The sequence below is a fragment of the Dermacentor albipictus genome, chromosome 4 (genome assembly GCF_038994185.2).
Source record: "Dermacentor albipictus isolate Rhodes 1998 colony chromosome 4, USDA_Dalb.pri_finalv2, whole genome shotgun sequence".
Lineage (NCBI taxonomy): Eukaryota > Metazoa > Arthropoda > Arachnida > Ixodida > Ixodidae > Dermacentor > Dermacentor albipictus.
The window spans coordinates 96684440-96698638 of NC_091824.1; the positions used below are offsets into that span (position 1 = coordinate 96684440).

At 43.4% G+C, this 14199-nt stretch overlaps 1 protein-coding gene across 12 annotated transcripts in view; it reads right to left on the reverse strand.

The window, feature by feature from the left end:
• LOC135911416 (uncharacterized) overlaps positions 1–14199 on the reverse strand; it is a 989518-nt gene that overhangs the window by 96449 nt on the left and 878870 nt on the right. The window contains exons 3-4 of one of the 12 annotated variants that reach the window (XR_010567338.1): positions 12082–12145; positions 9908–9980 (exon numbers count right to left, since the gene is read on the reverse strand). The exons of the other annotated variants lie outside the window; for them this stretch is intronic. The gene's annotated coding sequence lies outside the window, so the exon portion shown is untranslated. Of the gene's footprint in view, positions 1–9907; positions 9981–12081; positions 12146–14199 lie in introns of those variants that run through there. 12 annotated transcript variants of the gene reach the window in all.

Here is a 14199-nt window from a genome sequence, read left to right on the forward strand (position 1 = left end):
TTTAAGTAAGTGCTGCGAATATAGGTGGGTGGAGAGGTAATCAATTACGAACGCGGTATTGTGTTTGTTTTTTTACAGTTGTGTTCAAAGCACAGCTGGTTGCAGCCATGTAGGAGCGGCACGCCTTTGACATAACCGAGGAGCATGACTGAGATTATCCGGGTGCACTGTGTTTGTGGGTAGTTGCTTCAACGTCACATCGGGCGACAGAGAAAGGAGTGAGAGGGACCTTGTGTATCAGAGCCACAGGCAGGGAGAACCAAAGCAAAAGGAAGTTTAGAAAGAAGCTACGAAGAAAGGAACGATGTCTTCGTTCACCTTCGCGCATCGGCTACGTAAACAAGCACGTGACCTATCACGACGGGAACCAAAAGACATGGAAGTCTCGTTGCAAGATCGCCAAGAGAGGAACAGTGCAAACGCGTGAAGAGTATGTCTTATTTGTACGTTTATATGGTGCGTTGTCAACAGCTCAGCACCTGTTAGCGTCAGATGGAAGGGAGGAGATGTGGAGGAAAGAAAAGAAATAAAAGGAGAGGAGGAATTCGATAGAACTAGCCAGCCGTACAGATGACAGCAATCAATAGCCATATTTTGTTCCTTTTCTCGTTTAGGCGGGCTTCGTGTACATGTCCGCAAAGCGGAGGAAATGAAAACACGAGTAGCCGCCTGTGGCGTAGCTAGGTCGTCTGGCACCCGACGCCCATAGGTCTTCTGTCACCCCCCTCCCCCGGGTGTAGCCGGCGGAAAGAGGGGTATCTTCAGACCTATATGGCACCCCCCCCCCCTTTGGCCCCTTGCACCCGGGGCGCACAGCCCTCCGCACCCCCCCCCCCCCCCCCCCTGTTGCTACGCCACTGGGTGCCGCACAGCGCGATTGCCGAAAGCATTCCGCTGGTCGCGCTGGCCTTTCGTTTTGTTCGCATTCGCAGAAGTGAGGCAATAAAGGGGCCGTAATTAATATAAAGCTCCACGGCCGCAGGAGTTACGACCCTCAGCTACAGTCTTCTGATTCTTCTCTTTATCACTTTCTTCCTTTTTTTAAATTTTTTTTCAACATTTATAACGAGTGTAGTTGTGGCAGCGGTGGCCAAATATAAGACACGGATGAAGGACATAATCCCTCGTGCCTGGTAGAGGTGAAGCATTAGTTAGTGAAAGCGCACTTGTTTAGGATTTCGAAAATACAAACAGACACAGCAGTAAGTTGAACGCATTTTAAAATTGTGTGTTTTTATTTTTTTAAAGCTTCGCTGGCAATGTTTGTGTATACAAAAATACGAAGAATCGATTGTGACAATATTTTTTGTTCAAAAGCTTCACTTTAGCTGTTATGTACACTGTAGCAGAGGACACCTAATGAAAACTGTGTGTTTCAATTGTGTTGAATGCGCCTAAAGACCAGAGTTATTGTGCATGTTTTTCGTGATTCTGTCCGGATTTCATGGCACCAAGCCTCACCAGCGGAAAAAAAAAATAATATTCACCGAGTTTCTGGGGCGGGATATTTGGACGCGAGCCAAGCCTTAGCAAATGCTCAGGATGTAAACAGCGCCGCAGAAGACCTGGAACCACGACATTCTTTATAGAGAAAGATTATTACGGAGAAGAGTCGCTGCTAGCCTAATTAGGAGAAAAGGAGGTAGTATGGGCAGAAATAGAAATTGATGCTGGGGTACCGGGTTTGCGGTTCTTACGAGCAGATCATATGGGTCGGAAAGAAACAGCCTACTGGACCTCTATTACTGACTATAGCTGGTGCACCATGATAAAGAAAAGAACAGCGAACGACCATGAATAATTAAAATTAGGTGCGACCTATGCATCTCCCACTGTTCTGGTCATTAGCTCTGCGCTAGTAATTTCATTAACACCATATTATGTAGCACAAGAAGAGTTGTAGTGCTCAGTGATTGTTATGGATGCACATTAATAAGAAATACCGCATGCACAAGATGAAACTCTGATGAGTTGAGCAGAAGGAAGAGCCCGCGACACCCGTAAAAGAACGTAGTAGTAGCCTAGTCGCACGTATATAGTGCAGATGTGTGTTGGTGCTCGTGTGTTTGTCAAAATTAGACGGAACATTATTAGCTTCAACGAAAAACGACTCGAACAAACGTGCTCATTGTAATTTTACTCTTCTAACAAACAAACTGTCGTTGGATGCTGCATTCGAGGACGCCTACTCTCGATGAAGGGCATTGTTCTTTTCTTCATTTCCACTTAGCAGGAGTCCGGAATGCGAATAAGAAATATTACAACCCGAAAATTGTGCATGGGTGACTACATGTGCTCACAAGTCGGAAATGATGACGCAGATTAAGCGGTGCGCCACAGGCTGTGCTGTGGTTTGCTGTGAACCGATTGGTGCACAGGTCAGCGATTGGAACCAGGCAGTAAAATCAGCAGCCAACCACTGGGGAGAAGGGGAAAAACACCGTGGGAATGACTCGGCATGTTCTTTCATACTCACCTTTTCTCTGAATTGCGGCAATGCACCTTGGTTCAAAAACTCGGTCGCTGATATAGCGGACCCTGCTTCTTACCACCTTCATGGAAGGAAACGGAAGAGTGCATATGCAATTTAATGTCGTTGAGCCAAACACAAGGCCACGGTCCTGGCGGTAACCGAGTTGACGGTGACAGGACGTGGGGGCGAGAAGTGCTTTGTAAAATTTCGCCTACTCAAGGCACATAAATTATAGCTAAATTTGACTCCGCGATGCCTTTACCTATTCAGGTGTGTTTTCGGAAGCGATACTCGAGCACGTACAAGACTGCGCCTTATGTTCTGCGGTGGCCGAATGCGTCTCGAAGTGGCGACGCCACAATGTGCCGCCACATGTTGCGATTCAGGACAAACATTAGGTATATGACATAGTCATGCGCACTATTATCCAAAGGGGATAGAGGCCTGCGCTCATCGAGTCGACAGTTCGTGCCCTTTTCACATTAGCAAGTGCCCCCTGCGCAAAAAAAAGAAAAGAAAGAAAAAACTTCAATTTTTCCGCACTCCCCTGTGTCCTCTGCTGTATTATCCGTACCAATTTCACCTTCGGGCAATTCCATAAAGTTTTGTTTCTGCACAAGTTACAAGCCAGGGAAAGTACCCATCATTGCACATATCTTCTCCTCAACCCAGCCTTTTACCCAGGTCCCTAGGTCAATGTACATAGTTATGAGGTTTGCTGTTACACAAGCTATATACATTGAACAGACACGATGTTTATCTAGCGTTGCATTCTCTTAGATTTGTGTATGTGGTTTTTTGTGTTGCTGCCGATAACGTGAGCGTAGTGCCATATTGGTAGCATCAAAGAATCTTTTCTGTCTACCTCTTGCATTTTGCGGCGAAGTACTCATTTGCGCTTTTGGCGAAATATTAGAAGTTTTGAACCTACTATTTCAACCTACTATTTATTGCATTGTTCCGTGTTTAACGCAGTGTCTCTTATTCAATGCGAGAGCTTAAGTAGAGGGTTTTGCAAATTTATGGGGAAGAAATTTATTCCGCGGGGATACTGGTATCGTTTCTCTAAACGGGGCTACGGAAAGACACAAACACGGAATGACGCTACTACCACAAGCGTCGTGTGATCCTTAGTGTTATTCCTTGTTCGTGTCTTTCTGTGGCCCCGTTTTGAAGAAACGAACCTTTACCAACTCGCCCAACTGTCAGTTCTACTTAACGATACTGGTATCAGGAGTTGCCTATGCACGGGTCCTGGCCAATCGCGATCGCGATTTAGATCTTTATCGATGAGTTACCAAAACAATTTGCGGCCTTCCGAATCGCACGAGACGTGCTCATAGATAAAATGTAGAGTGTGAGTTTCGGCTAAAAAAAAAACGTGGATTTTAAGACGTATTGGGGAACGTAACATACTTGTATCACACTGAGTATGCGTATTTGCTTACCGGTGTTAAGTAAAAGGGTCATCGACAGTTATATATGCTTGATTAAGAGATATTCGTTCCTCGGCAGTACAATAACAACATTATTATATGACGGCAGCTTTCTAAGCCATTTTAAGCCGTCAACGTTGCTGTCTTTTGTCCGGAATGGAAAATTCAGTGAACAAATAGTGATTTTTGTAGCTAAGTATTTTATTCGCTGGCTTGGTTGTACGTTCCACATGCCCTCGCTGGTGAATGCGACATGGTGCTTGCCCCCCTCTCCCCCCCCCCCCTTCCTGTTTGAATAGAAAAGTCAAACGCTCATGCCTCCGAGTTCGAACTTTTACGAAAGAAACGGGAAACTACCAGTCTTAGCTACTACGCCTTTTCACAAAAGCCGGAGAGCCCAACGGCAACATTTCGGGAAATTAAGTCCGTGAAGAGATCAACGTGAGGACTTGTGAAAAACTCTACTATTTTCACCGTGAAATGAACGGACAGGCGGTAACTCCAAAAAAAACTACATCGTATAGAAAATTCTCGGTCGGCACTTCCAGACAGAGCGTCTCCGTCAGAAGCGTCCTGATACAAGCCTTGTCACCCGCTAACAAAGCCCGGTCTATTAACGGCCTGCGGGTAGCTCTTCTAGCGTTACCGCAGGCGTTGTGACTCGTTTAAGCAGATGAAAGGAAAGGTGAAGTACGACAATGGCAAGAAGTTTACTCCACGGAATAGCAACGCACGTGTTCTCAGGGGCTCTCCGGATCACCTGTACTGCGAAGTATGCATCAATGAAAGGAATCAAATTAGTCAAACATTGAAACTTGCAGCATGAGAAATATATTGTGTAAACGCAACGGATGGTGGTGGTGCAGCCCAACCATCTGCCTCGTTGGTTGCTTGGTTAATTAAGGTTCGCTAATAGCTGGTCTGTCAGGTCTACCATAGGCAGACCTGACAGACCAGCTATTATCAGGAGCCTGTAACTCCATTTCGCTTGAGGCCGAATAGATATTGGTGGGGTGTTTGACTAGACGTAGTTATGGTAGACAAAAGATGCACTTACATGCACAAATCCCGAAGAGAGACAGACACAACAGTGGTGTTTTCCGTCGTTCGTGTAGCGCACCTTAGTCGTCAAGAAAATGCTTACACTGACTAGTAGCGCTAAATATGCCACCTCATTACTCTTAATTATTGCTGTCAATAATTTGTAAATGAGCCGCACAATTTCAATAAGCAGGAATCACTCCTGAGACGTTGCTGATGCTTACCGCAACCAACTAATATTTTATTAATGAATTCATTATTTATTTAAATAATTAATTTATTTTTATTTATTTATTTATTTATTTACTTGAGTACCCTAAGGCCCGTTAGGGCATTACATGGGGGGGGGGGCGAGAAAGTTGAAGCGTAAGTTGAATGTCTACATTGCAAATGTTATATGAAAAAATTAGGAACAATAAAAAAGGATCTAAACGTCGACTAGAAACAAACAAAATAGAAAAAAAGAAAGGAAGAAAAGAGAAATTGAATTTATACAATATTTGGTAGCGTGAAAAACGTACAAGAACCTAAAATGCGATGTTAAGAAGCAGTACCGATAAGAACACGAGTTCAAGATACAACAGAATGATGATTTCGGTAAACAACCTACACAGATACATATCAGATGAAACGGAATGAATGGTATACAATGCCAAGCACGTGAAAACACTGTTTAAGTAAATATTCAAGCAAATGTGGGTTCGGACAGGATGATGCACTCTAAAAAGGTTAGCAGTGCTGCATCTAATGATGATGATTCCGTAAGCGAGACAATGTTTGAAGGTAGAAAGTTCCATTCGGCAATAGATAAAACTAAAGTATTCTAGAAGACCGCCGCAAAGTACAATTTAAGACAGGTAATGTTGAAAATTGTGGATATGTTGTGCATCTGTTACGTTTGAAAAGTGTTGATGCCGCACACTTCACCTCTTGACTTACAGTTTGTGCTTCAAGTAGTGACGGCAAGTAGTGATATCCTTGATACGACGAGTGTCCGAGACCATAACGTTTATCACTGAGATTGACTCAAGTATTGTAGATGCATGTATTGGAGACGTATCACAAAACACGAATACCCCCCCCCCCCCCCCGGTTCTTTTCTGTTTTGTTTTGAATTTGGAAAGCAAATTTATTTTGTTAGCTACTCCTCCGTACGGTGCATAAAATGCTTGCGACGGCACTGATTAAACTTCCATGCTGTAGCGGTGTGCAAATTTAACACGGTCGCGAAGGCGTGGACGGTTTGCTTAGTCCAGGCTTCTATTGCCGTAACCAGCCTTCGCTTTCTAGGTAATAAAAATGGGCCGGTCTCTACCAGCGGCCTCAGCGACCTGCAAAAAATCAAAGAGCTGCTATGGGAGAATCGTAAACTTAATGCTTCGTTCGCCAGCTCCAGGTTAGGACAACACTGAGCTCTTAAGAAATCATGTTTTCTGGACACTTCGTACGGTGGCTTCGGCTCGTTAGCACTCGCTCTGACTTTACGGGCCGTGACCAGTGTGTCACAAAGTTCTTCCCTGCAAATTTTGGATTGTTTCCTTCGACTTTCTTCTGCCTTTCGAAGTTTTATGGTTGGTAAGCACTTAGGCACTGCGGGGTCTCGCTTGGAAGAGCGAAATTCATGTGTGCGCAGGCATGTACACTCTCTGCTTGTAAAGCTGAGTATTATTCTAAAGTTTTGCTGCTGCCTAAAGCACTGTGTACTTTCCTTTCTGTTTGTTGCCTGTTACTGAACATTACTTCATCGTAGTGAAAGGGATGAGTGTAACATGTCGGAGACGAGGCCCGAAGTTCGATCAGTCAGAAGTGCCGGCGGGCGCCTGTCCTGCATGTTATCGTCTGGCGGAACATAAGCACTGCTGAAACTTGTTTAATTTTCTTTATGCTTATACATAGGAATATGTAAAAATATATGTGTTACTTATAGCTCACATAAGTCAAAGAAGAAAGTTAGGCCGGCTCAAAAATGTTTGTGAGAAGGATTTCAATCCACAAAATATATTTCCTTCTGCAAATTACTGGGCCGACAAAGAAGTATCCTGCACTTGCTGGTGTGGCTCGTGAGTGTCATGTTTCTTTCCGACCGGGCATGGCTGCGACATGAGTTCACCAAGGTTTCAGAAAACGAAACAATTTATTTACGTGATGAGAGTCGATGCTGTGTGAAACATGATAGAAGAGGCAATAGCTGTAAGTGTGCGACGCCTGAGCACAGAGCCGTCAGAACTAACATGTCGGGGAAACTTGTGCTGCTGTTCGAGTTACACACTGCCATATAAAAAAGATGCTTGGTAACTTTAATTAGCGACATCATATGCACAGTACGTGCAACAGATGGGCGACCAGTAGATATCCAGGCTAAGGTATTAGCCAAGCAAGGAAGAAAAAGGAGATAAAGGGGGAGAAGTTCTGTGCGTGAGATCGAGTGAAAGCAAGTTTTTGTCCTGAAGCTTTGCCAGTATCAGTGTTTTAATTACAGCTCGCGATCATGATTAGATGCCGGTGGTGAGGCACGTTAAGTTCGAATATACAGTGGTATCGTTTCAACCACAGAGCCAAGCTAGAACAGCCACGTAGCTGTTGCGGTGGCATTAGTGATAAATTCATAAGGCACATTGATAAGGCACATTTAAGCAATGTTGAGTTTGTCTTTAAAGCAAGCTTAAAACATGCTTGGGCATTTTCAGAAAAAAATATTTGTAGGAAGTGCCCCGTAACTGTCTTCCTGATTTACGCTTTCCCGCAGTGAATATGAGTGAAATAGTCTGCTTACACTCTCCATCGGGAGCTGACAGCTTGGAATCATGGAAATGTCAAGTTCCTGTAGTTTAGTAGTAGTAGTGCTGTAGCAGCATCTGTAGTTCAGGTGCTTACGGTATACGAACACGCGTCAGCAGTAACCATCCTGTAACATTTGGATCTCAGCAGAATTTGAAACGGAAAATACGTTACCTGTGACCTTGTTTTGCATTTTGTTGTGTTCGAAAAATTGCAGTGAGTACTTGTATCTAACTATTATCCGTATAAACTCTTCTCAAAAGAGTTTATTTTTCTATTATTAGGGCACAAAGCAGCCTCATGACATCCATTTGTTCTCACGTCAGGATGAAATGTTTGGCGCAAATCGCTGGAACTTTGTTGCACTGATAGCGCAGATAGCGGGTTGCTGTCTGCGTGTTCGCGTCCATTAGGGCGGGGGAAAACGAAAAGAAGGATGTTTCAACAAGTCGCGTTGGAGCGAACGTGAAATATTAATGTTTTCCGTGCTGAAGCGATGAATGTGTGGGAAGTGTTTGTTAATCGATTTTGTTAAGTGTTTCACGCTTAGTTTGCAACTAATTCAAAAGCGAGGGGTAGGTAGATAAGCGAGCTGGGCGATTTGCAGCGGCAGTTGCAGTAAAATATTCGAGACGAAGACAAATGTAGAAAGAAACGGAGGCTCGCAAAAAGTATTGAACGCTGCGCAAAACGCGCTGTCCATGATCGCTCGAGCTAATCGGCTAGCAGAGGGTCCTTTGGGCGCATCGCAGGCAGCGCTACGTCGCCCATTCTGCGCACAGGCTTTGATGAAGCAGGTCGCGGGAATCACACAAAACGTTGAAAAATGGTTCACTTATCTCGCGATTACTAGCGGAATTTTGTGCATGTTAGCTCCGATGATAAAGTGCGTGGGTGCAGTAATAACCAGGCTTGAATTTAAGGCACAGAGAAACAACAAGAATTGAGTATGTGTAAATATGCTTGTTATGATAAAGACTGAGCGGCATCGAAAGAACAAACATCGTACATGTTCAGAAACATTATCGCTTCTGCCCCTTATTATCTTTTTTTGCAGGGAAACTTTCTTTCTAATAGACACGCATTTTCAAGTAAAAGCATGGATATAGTGCTATCTGTTTCAGAAGGTTTAAAAAATCATGCACGGTGCATTCATTAGTTTACGCCAGAGTGTTTGGACGTTATCTGAAAGATTAACGTTAAGCATGGAATTAAAATGGGAGGAGGAATAAAATGGATGGAAGAAGTGAAACTCACGCGGTCGCTGCAAGTGATTGGCTAAAGAGTTTCGCAGTTGGCTTATGTGGATCATTTTTACAGAATATATTATAAAATCAGGTGAGTTCTGCAACGTTTCTATTTAAAGTGGGACAGTACGTTAGGTCCACCCTGATGCTTCGCTCAATACACCAATTCATGTCACTCTAGCACCACGCAAATATTCGGGCATATAAGTACTGTCTACAAAATGACAACTGTATTTCATAGCATGACCGTATAAAAAAAGTGGACCATGATTTCAATTTTTTTCGCTCAAGTTTGAGTTGCTTCTTCCTTTTTGTTAATCGGGTAGCTATACGCAGTGACCTCATACTTTATGTGACCTCGCAAACTGTAGTAATTAGGAAATGAACTAAATGCCTTCACTGTGAATAACTAAACCATTCCAGTAGTTCCATTTTTTGAACAATTTGCCAAGTTATACTGATTTAGTTTTCCTTGATTAGTGCAGCTTGGTCCGTTTATTCTTTGATATACTTTTTGGCTATCATAAAGTAAAAAAAGGGAAAATGTATGCAATCATAAATTGGTCCCTGGTCACGAAGTCTTTTTTTCATTCTTGTTGATTATTTCTCCGACAGCCTAACGCAAAAAAAAAAATGCAAGTTGGCCATGTATATGTAAGCGCATCGGGTTCTAGCTAAAGAGGAACGTACCATTAGTACGTTAATGTTTTCGTCTTTTTGGGTATTGTTTTAACTTAATAATAGTGCTCGATCCTTAACTGATAGATTTTTGAAACAACTGTTAACCGACCTTTCGTAAAGATGGCTGTAATGTGAATCCTAAGTTAAAACAAATAGAGATGGTTGAGAGAGGCGAAGAATAAACATTTATTCTCTCAACGAGGCGTCTTAGAGGTATTTATTCTTTTTCTTTTTACTTACCTGACACTTCAGGGGATATTCCGGCACAGTATGGGTCCAGAGCCAATGGCGGTATAGTTCGGGAGAAAGTAGATAGGTCACGTGCTGAAAGGCAATATTTTTTTTAGTACTTGTTCATCGTACAGCAAGACATAGCTTGAAATATTGACCTCGTCTGCACAACAGGGCTTCCTCATCACGTTCGCAGAATCCCCGCTTCTTTACGACTTGCGTGTTTATGGCTGTCTGGCCACCTACTGTTTCACGGTCTTTTCGATTCGCTGATCTCTTCGGTGTGTTCTTGCCGGCAAGTTCGGGAGTAACCTCAGTTTCTTTAAATTTTTCTTAATTCTACTTCATCGACATGTTCCTTGCTCATGATGCCACAGTGTCCTGGAAGCCACTGAAGAAGCGCAGAATCAGGAGTGCTGCTAAGAGCGCTGACAAAGGTGACGTGCGGGAATCCATCTTGATGTCAAGAACCGATGCATTAAAAAAGCTTCGCATGCTCCTTCGTGAAGACAGACAATTCATGTGGAACACACCAGGTTTCCCGCATAGCCGCCTGTATCATCTGGACCAATCTTTGAGACACCGCATCCCATCTGGACTACCCGATGTCAGACAACTGTACATTGCCCACTGTGGCTTAGAGCATCTTTCACAAGTACATTTGCTTGCCACATATAAATGGCCGACAATGCTGGCGGTGACGACTGCGTGAATGAGGAAACCATCGGACGTGTCCATTGCCATTGTGCCCGCCGCAGCACCCACAGACCGCGGCCCATGCTAGTGCTGGCATGCCGCAAGGATGAGCCGTTTTCTGAGCAGAGACTCTTGGAATGCCGGGTTATATAGTCCTCCCATCACACGGCGGCGGAGGCATTGCAGAAATTCTTTTCATAAAGCGACCCAGTTTAATGACGCTAGCACACCTGCGTTAATTTTTAAGGTGTGTGCGTGTGCATGTGGGCTTTCCATCTCGCTTCCTGTCTCTCTGCATATGCTTTTCTTTTTAATTTTTCTGTCTGCCTTTACCGCTACCGAAGTGCATGGTTCCAAAGTTAATACAAGAAAAATACAAGAAACTGGTGAAGTGGGCTTTCAGGATGTGGCAGGGGGTGAGCACAGTGAACTTTCTTGAACATTTACGCTTCTATCTGAGCTCCACTACACTCAAATTTAATGAAAATATTATGTGCAGAAGGCTGGAATTTGTATCGGTTCTTCGGTTGCACCTACTCTCTGCGACATACTTTTAACAACGTTCGATCATACAGCGAATGAAAAACGAATTTCTGGTCAACAAGTGTCGAGCACTTTCCGATATGCAGACAATTGCCTAGTCATACTTCATCTGTCCGCACATGATAACCTTGATGACGGGACTAATTCCGTTATCTAAATATTTGAATCCACCTCTGTAGGTCTCACATTCACCTGTGAGTTGGCCAGGGATAACTACCTACGGTTCCTGGGTCTAAAACTTCATTTCGCCGCTAAACACATATGTCGGTCTTACGACAATCCGAGGACAAAGAAGACCACGCTGCCCTTTGAAAGCGCGCATCCCAAGATTTTTAAGCGTGCTATCATCCCCCTAGCCTTTAAGTCCGTACCCGCGGCGGTTGCTCAGTGGCTGTGGTGTTAGGCTGCTGAGCACGAGGTCGCGGGATCGAATCCCGGCCACGGCGGTCGCATTTCGATGGGGGTGAAAGGCGAAAACACCCGTGAACTTTAATTTATGTGCACGTTAAAGAACCCCATGTGGTCGAAATTTCCGGAGTCCCCTACTACGGCGTGCCTCATAATCAGAGTGGTTTTGCACGTAAAACCTCACAATTCAATTTTTTTTAAAGTCCGCCATGGAAAAATCCTGCATGCATAACGCAGAAACTAGCTTCAATCAGCAAGTGCAGCACTTCTATTCGGCTGGACACCGGTGCGTGTGAACGTCTATTGCAGACACTAAGAGGTTGCGAAAAAAGAAAGAAACATATTTTTGCGAAAGATAAACTGCAGGTTGTGGCCTACATTCATCGCGTTTCTCACATTAAAAGAAAAGTGGTGAGCCCTCATGGGCTCAAGATCGCTTTCTCGACTCCATGTAAACTCAGCAGAGTGTGCGCCCTTTGGTGACGCAAGAAAATAAGAGTAAGCCTCAGTGCACAGCGAAGGACGATAAGTATCTAATTCCCCTCACCTGTGACAGATTCTATGTCGGATGAATCGGGCAGGTGTTTCAATGAAAGGGCACGTGAGCCTAACTGGAATATAAAGAATAACGCAGTAGGCACGTTAGGCCAACATTGGTAAATGATCCAAAGGTAAAGGTGAGGGTAAGCAAAATAGTCCTTGCGAAATGATCCTGCAAAACGCGAATTTTTTGCTCAGATCGACAGGCCAGACCCAAAGAGAGAATGTCGAAGCATTTCATATCTTAAAATATACCGACAAGTGTGTCAGTATGCCATCTGTTTCGCTTTTACACGAAGAAATTGCTCTTCTGGGGTGGCACTTATAAAAAAAAAATTGCTAACCTTCACGCTCGGTTGGTTAGGGTTTTCAACGCAAGTAAACGCTCGCTAGTTCAAGCTCAGCTTCTTCATATTTTATTGTGCTTTATTGCTCTTCCCTCACGCCATTTCCTCAAGTTTTCAGGTTTTTATTAGTTTCACCTTCACGTTTACTTCGGTGGACTGTTCTTTTTTTCATTTTTCCATCTTCGTTGTCTTTCATGCATTTTTGCGCCAATCGTGTTGACCTCAGTTTAACCATGTTTTATAAGTCCCATCGCGCTTTTAGATTCCCTCACTTGTTGCCTACATTTCGGTTACAGTTAAGACATGTGCCATCTTCATTTGGTTTGACCGCTCAATGTTTTTGCATCGCATAGATTGGGCCATGTTCTTTTTTCTCCCTCATGTTTATTCGGTACAAGCAGTGTTACACAGTTAGTCTGCAGAATTCTTTTATCTGCACAAGTGTGAGTGACCATGTGGTCACGTGCGTAAAGTCTAGCTTGAAATAGCCTATGCTTTGGTTTTCAAGAATATACAGTTGGCAGTCTGCGCTCAGGGTGTGTTGTGTGTTCTTTCCGCTTGTCGTTTTTTTTTTGGCGCAGTTCTAACCTTTCTTCTAGTAAGAGCAAACTCCAGCCAGTCCTGGACACATAATTAGCGAAGGTGTCCGGCCAGTGGCAAAGAGCACTTACAAACGAAAAGCTTTGTTAATTGAGGCCCTGCTTCAGAAACCTGAAAACATGGGTATGTATCTCCAAGAATACACGACGCAGCGGCGGTATCTTCACTTCTGTCTGCTTTCTGTCCTGTGCAAAGAACACATATCGTTGTAAAAGCTCAAGAGGAAGCTTTATCTCTAGCCCAACTCCGATGCGGCCTACTTAAACACATGTAAAATGCAGAAACGCTTTTATGAGATAACCCCTGGGCCGACTTTAATGAAATGTGTTGCATTTGAGAGAGAAAGTTAAATTATAGTTAATGTTGAAAGCGAGATTTCGATTTACGGCGTGAAATATTTGTAAAAGATTTTCAAAATTCGAAAGCTCGAAAAAAAATTGAGGCACGGAGTTTATAAATTCATAGCTCCGCATCAAGAACAGCTATCGCGGTTCTGTAAACGGAATCGATTAGATTATTCAAAGCGCACCAATTCGATTTGCTAACTTATGTTTTACCTGCATTCGTTACGTTGTGTACAAGGGTTCTGCAAAATCTGTATTTCCATAATAGAAACCTTTTTGACATTCGTGTGAAATATATTAATTTTGACCGCTTTAGACGTACTATTAGATGCAGTGCATATCATTTTCATAACATTTCTCTTCGCTGAGTTACAGAGTTGTAAACTTTATGGTAGTCTCCTATGAAAATTTGCGATTATTGCCAATTTTTATATGAAAGGTTCAATTATTCAATAAATAAAATCAATAATTCGAAACGGACAGTCACCATATTTCAACAAACCTCGTCATATTTGGTGCCGTGGTTGCTGAGAAAAACGCATTCTCGTTTTACATGTATTTAGATAGGAGCACCGGAACTAAAGCTTCCTCTTAATAAGAAATTAAGGCGCGGAAGAACACGTGATAGCATAAGCCTGCACGATAAGGGAAGGCCCGGTAGAATTCGGAATTAGGATGAAGACGAGGCTTCTGGCTTGGAAAATTTTGGATAAGAGATTTCGGGCAGCAAAGAGACTCACAATGAATGAAAAAAGAAAGAGAGGATCCCGGTTTATTAAACGAAGAAAGAAGGAAGCGAAGTCAGAATACCAAGTGAAAGAAAGAAACGAAACA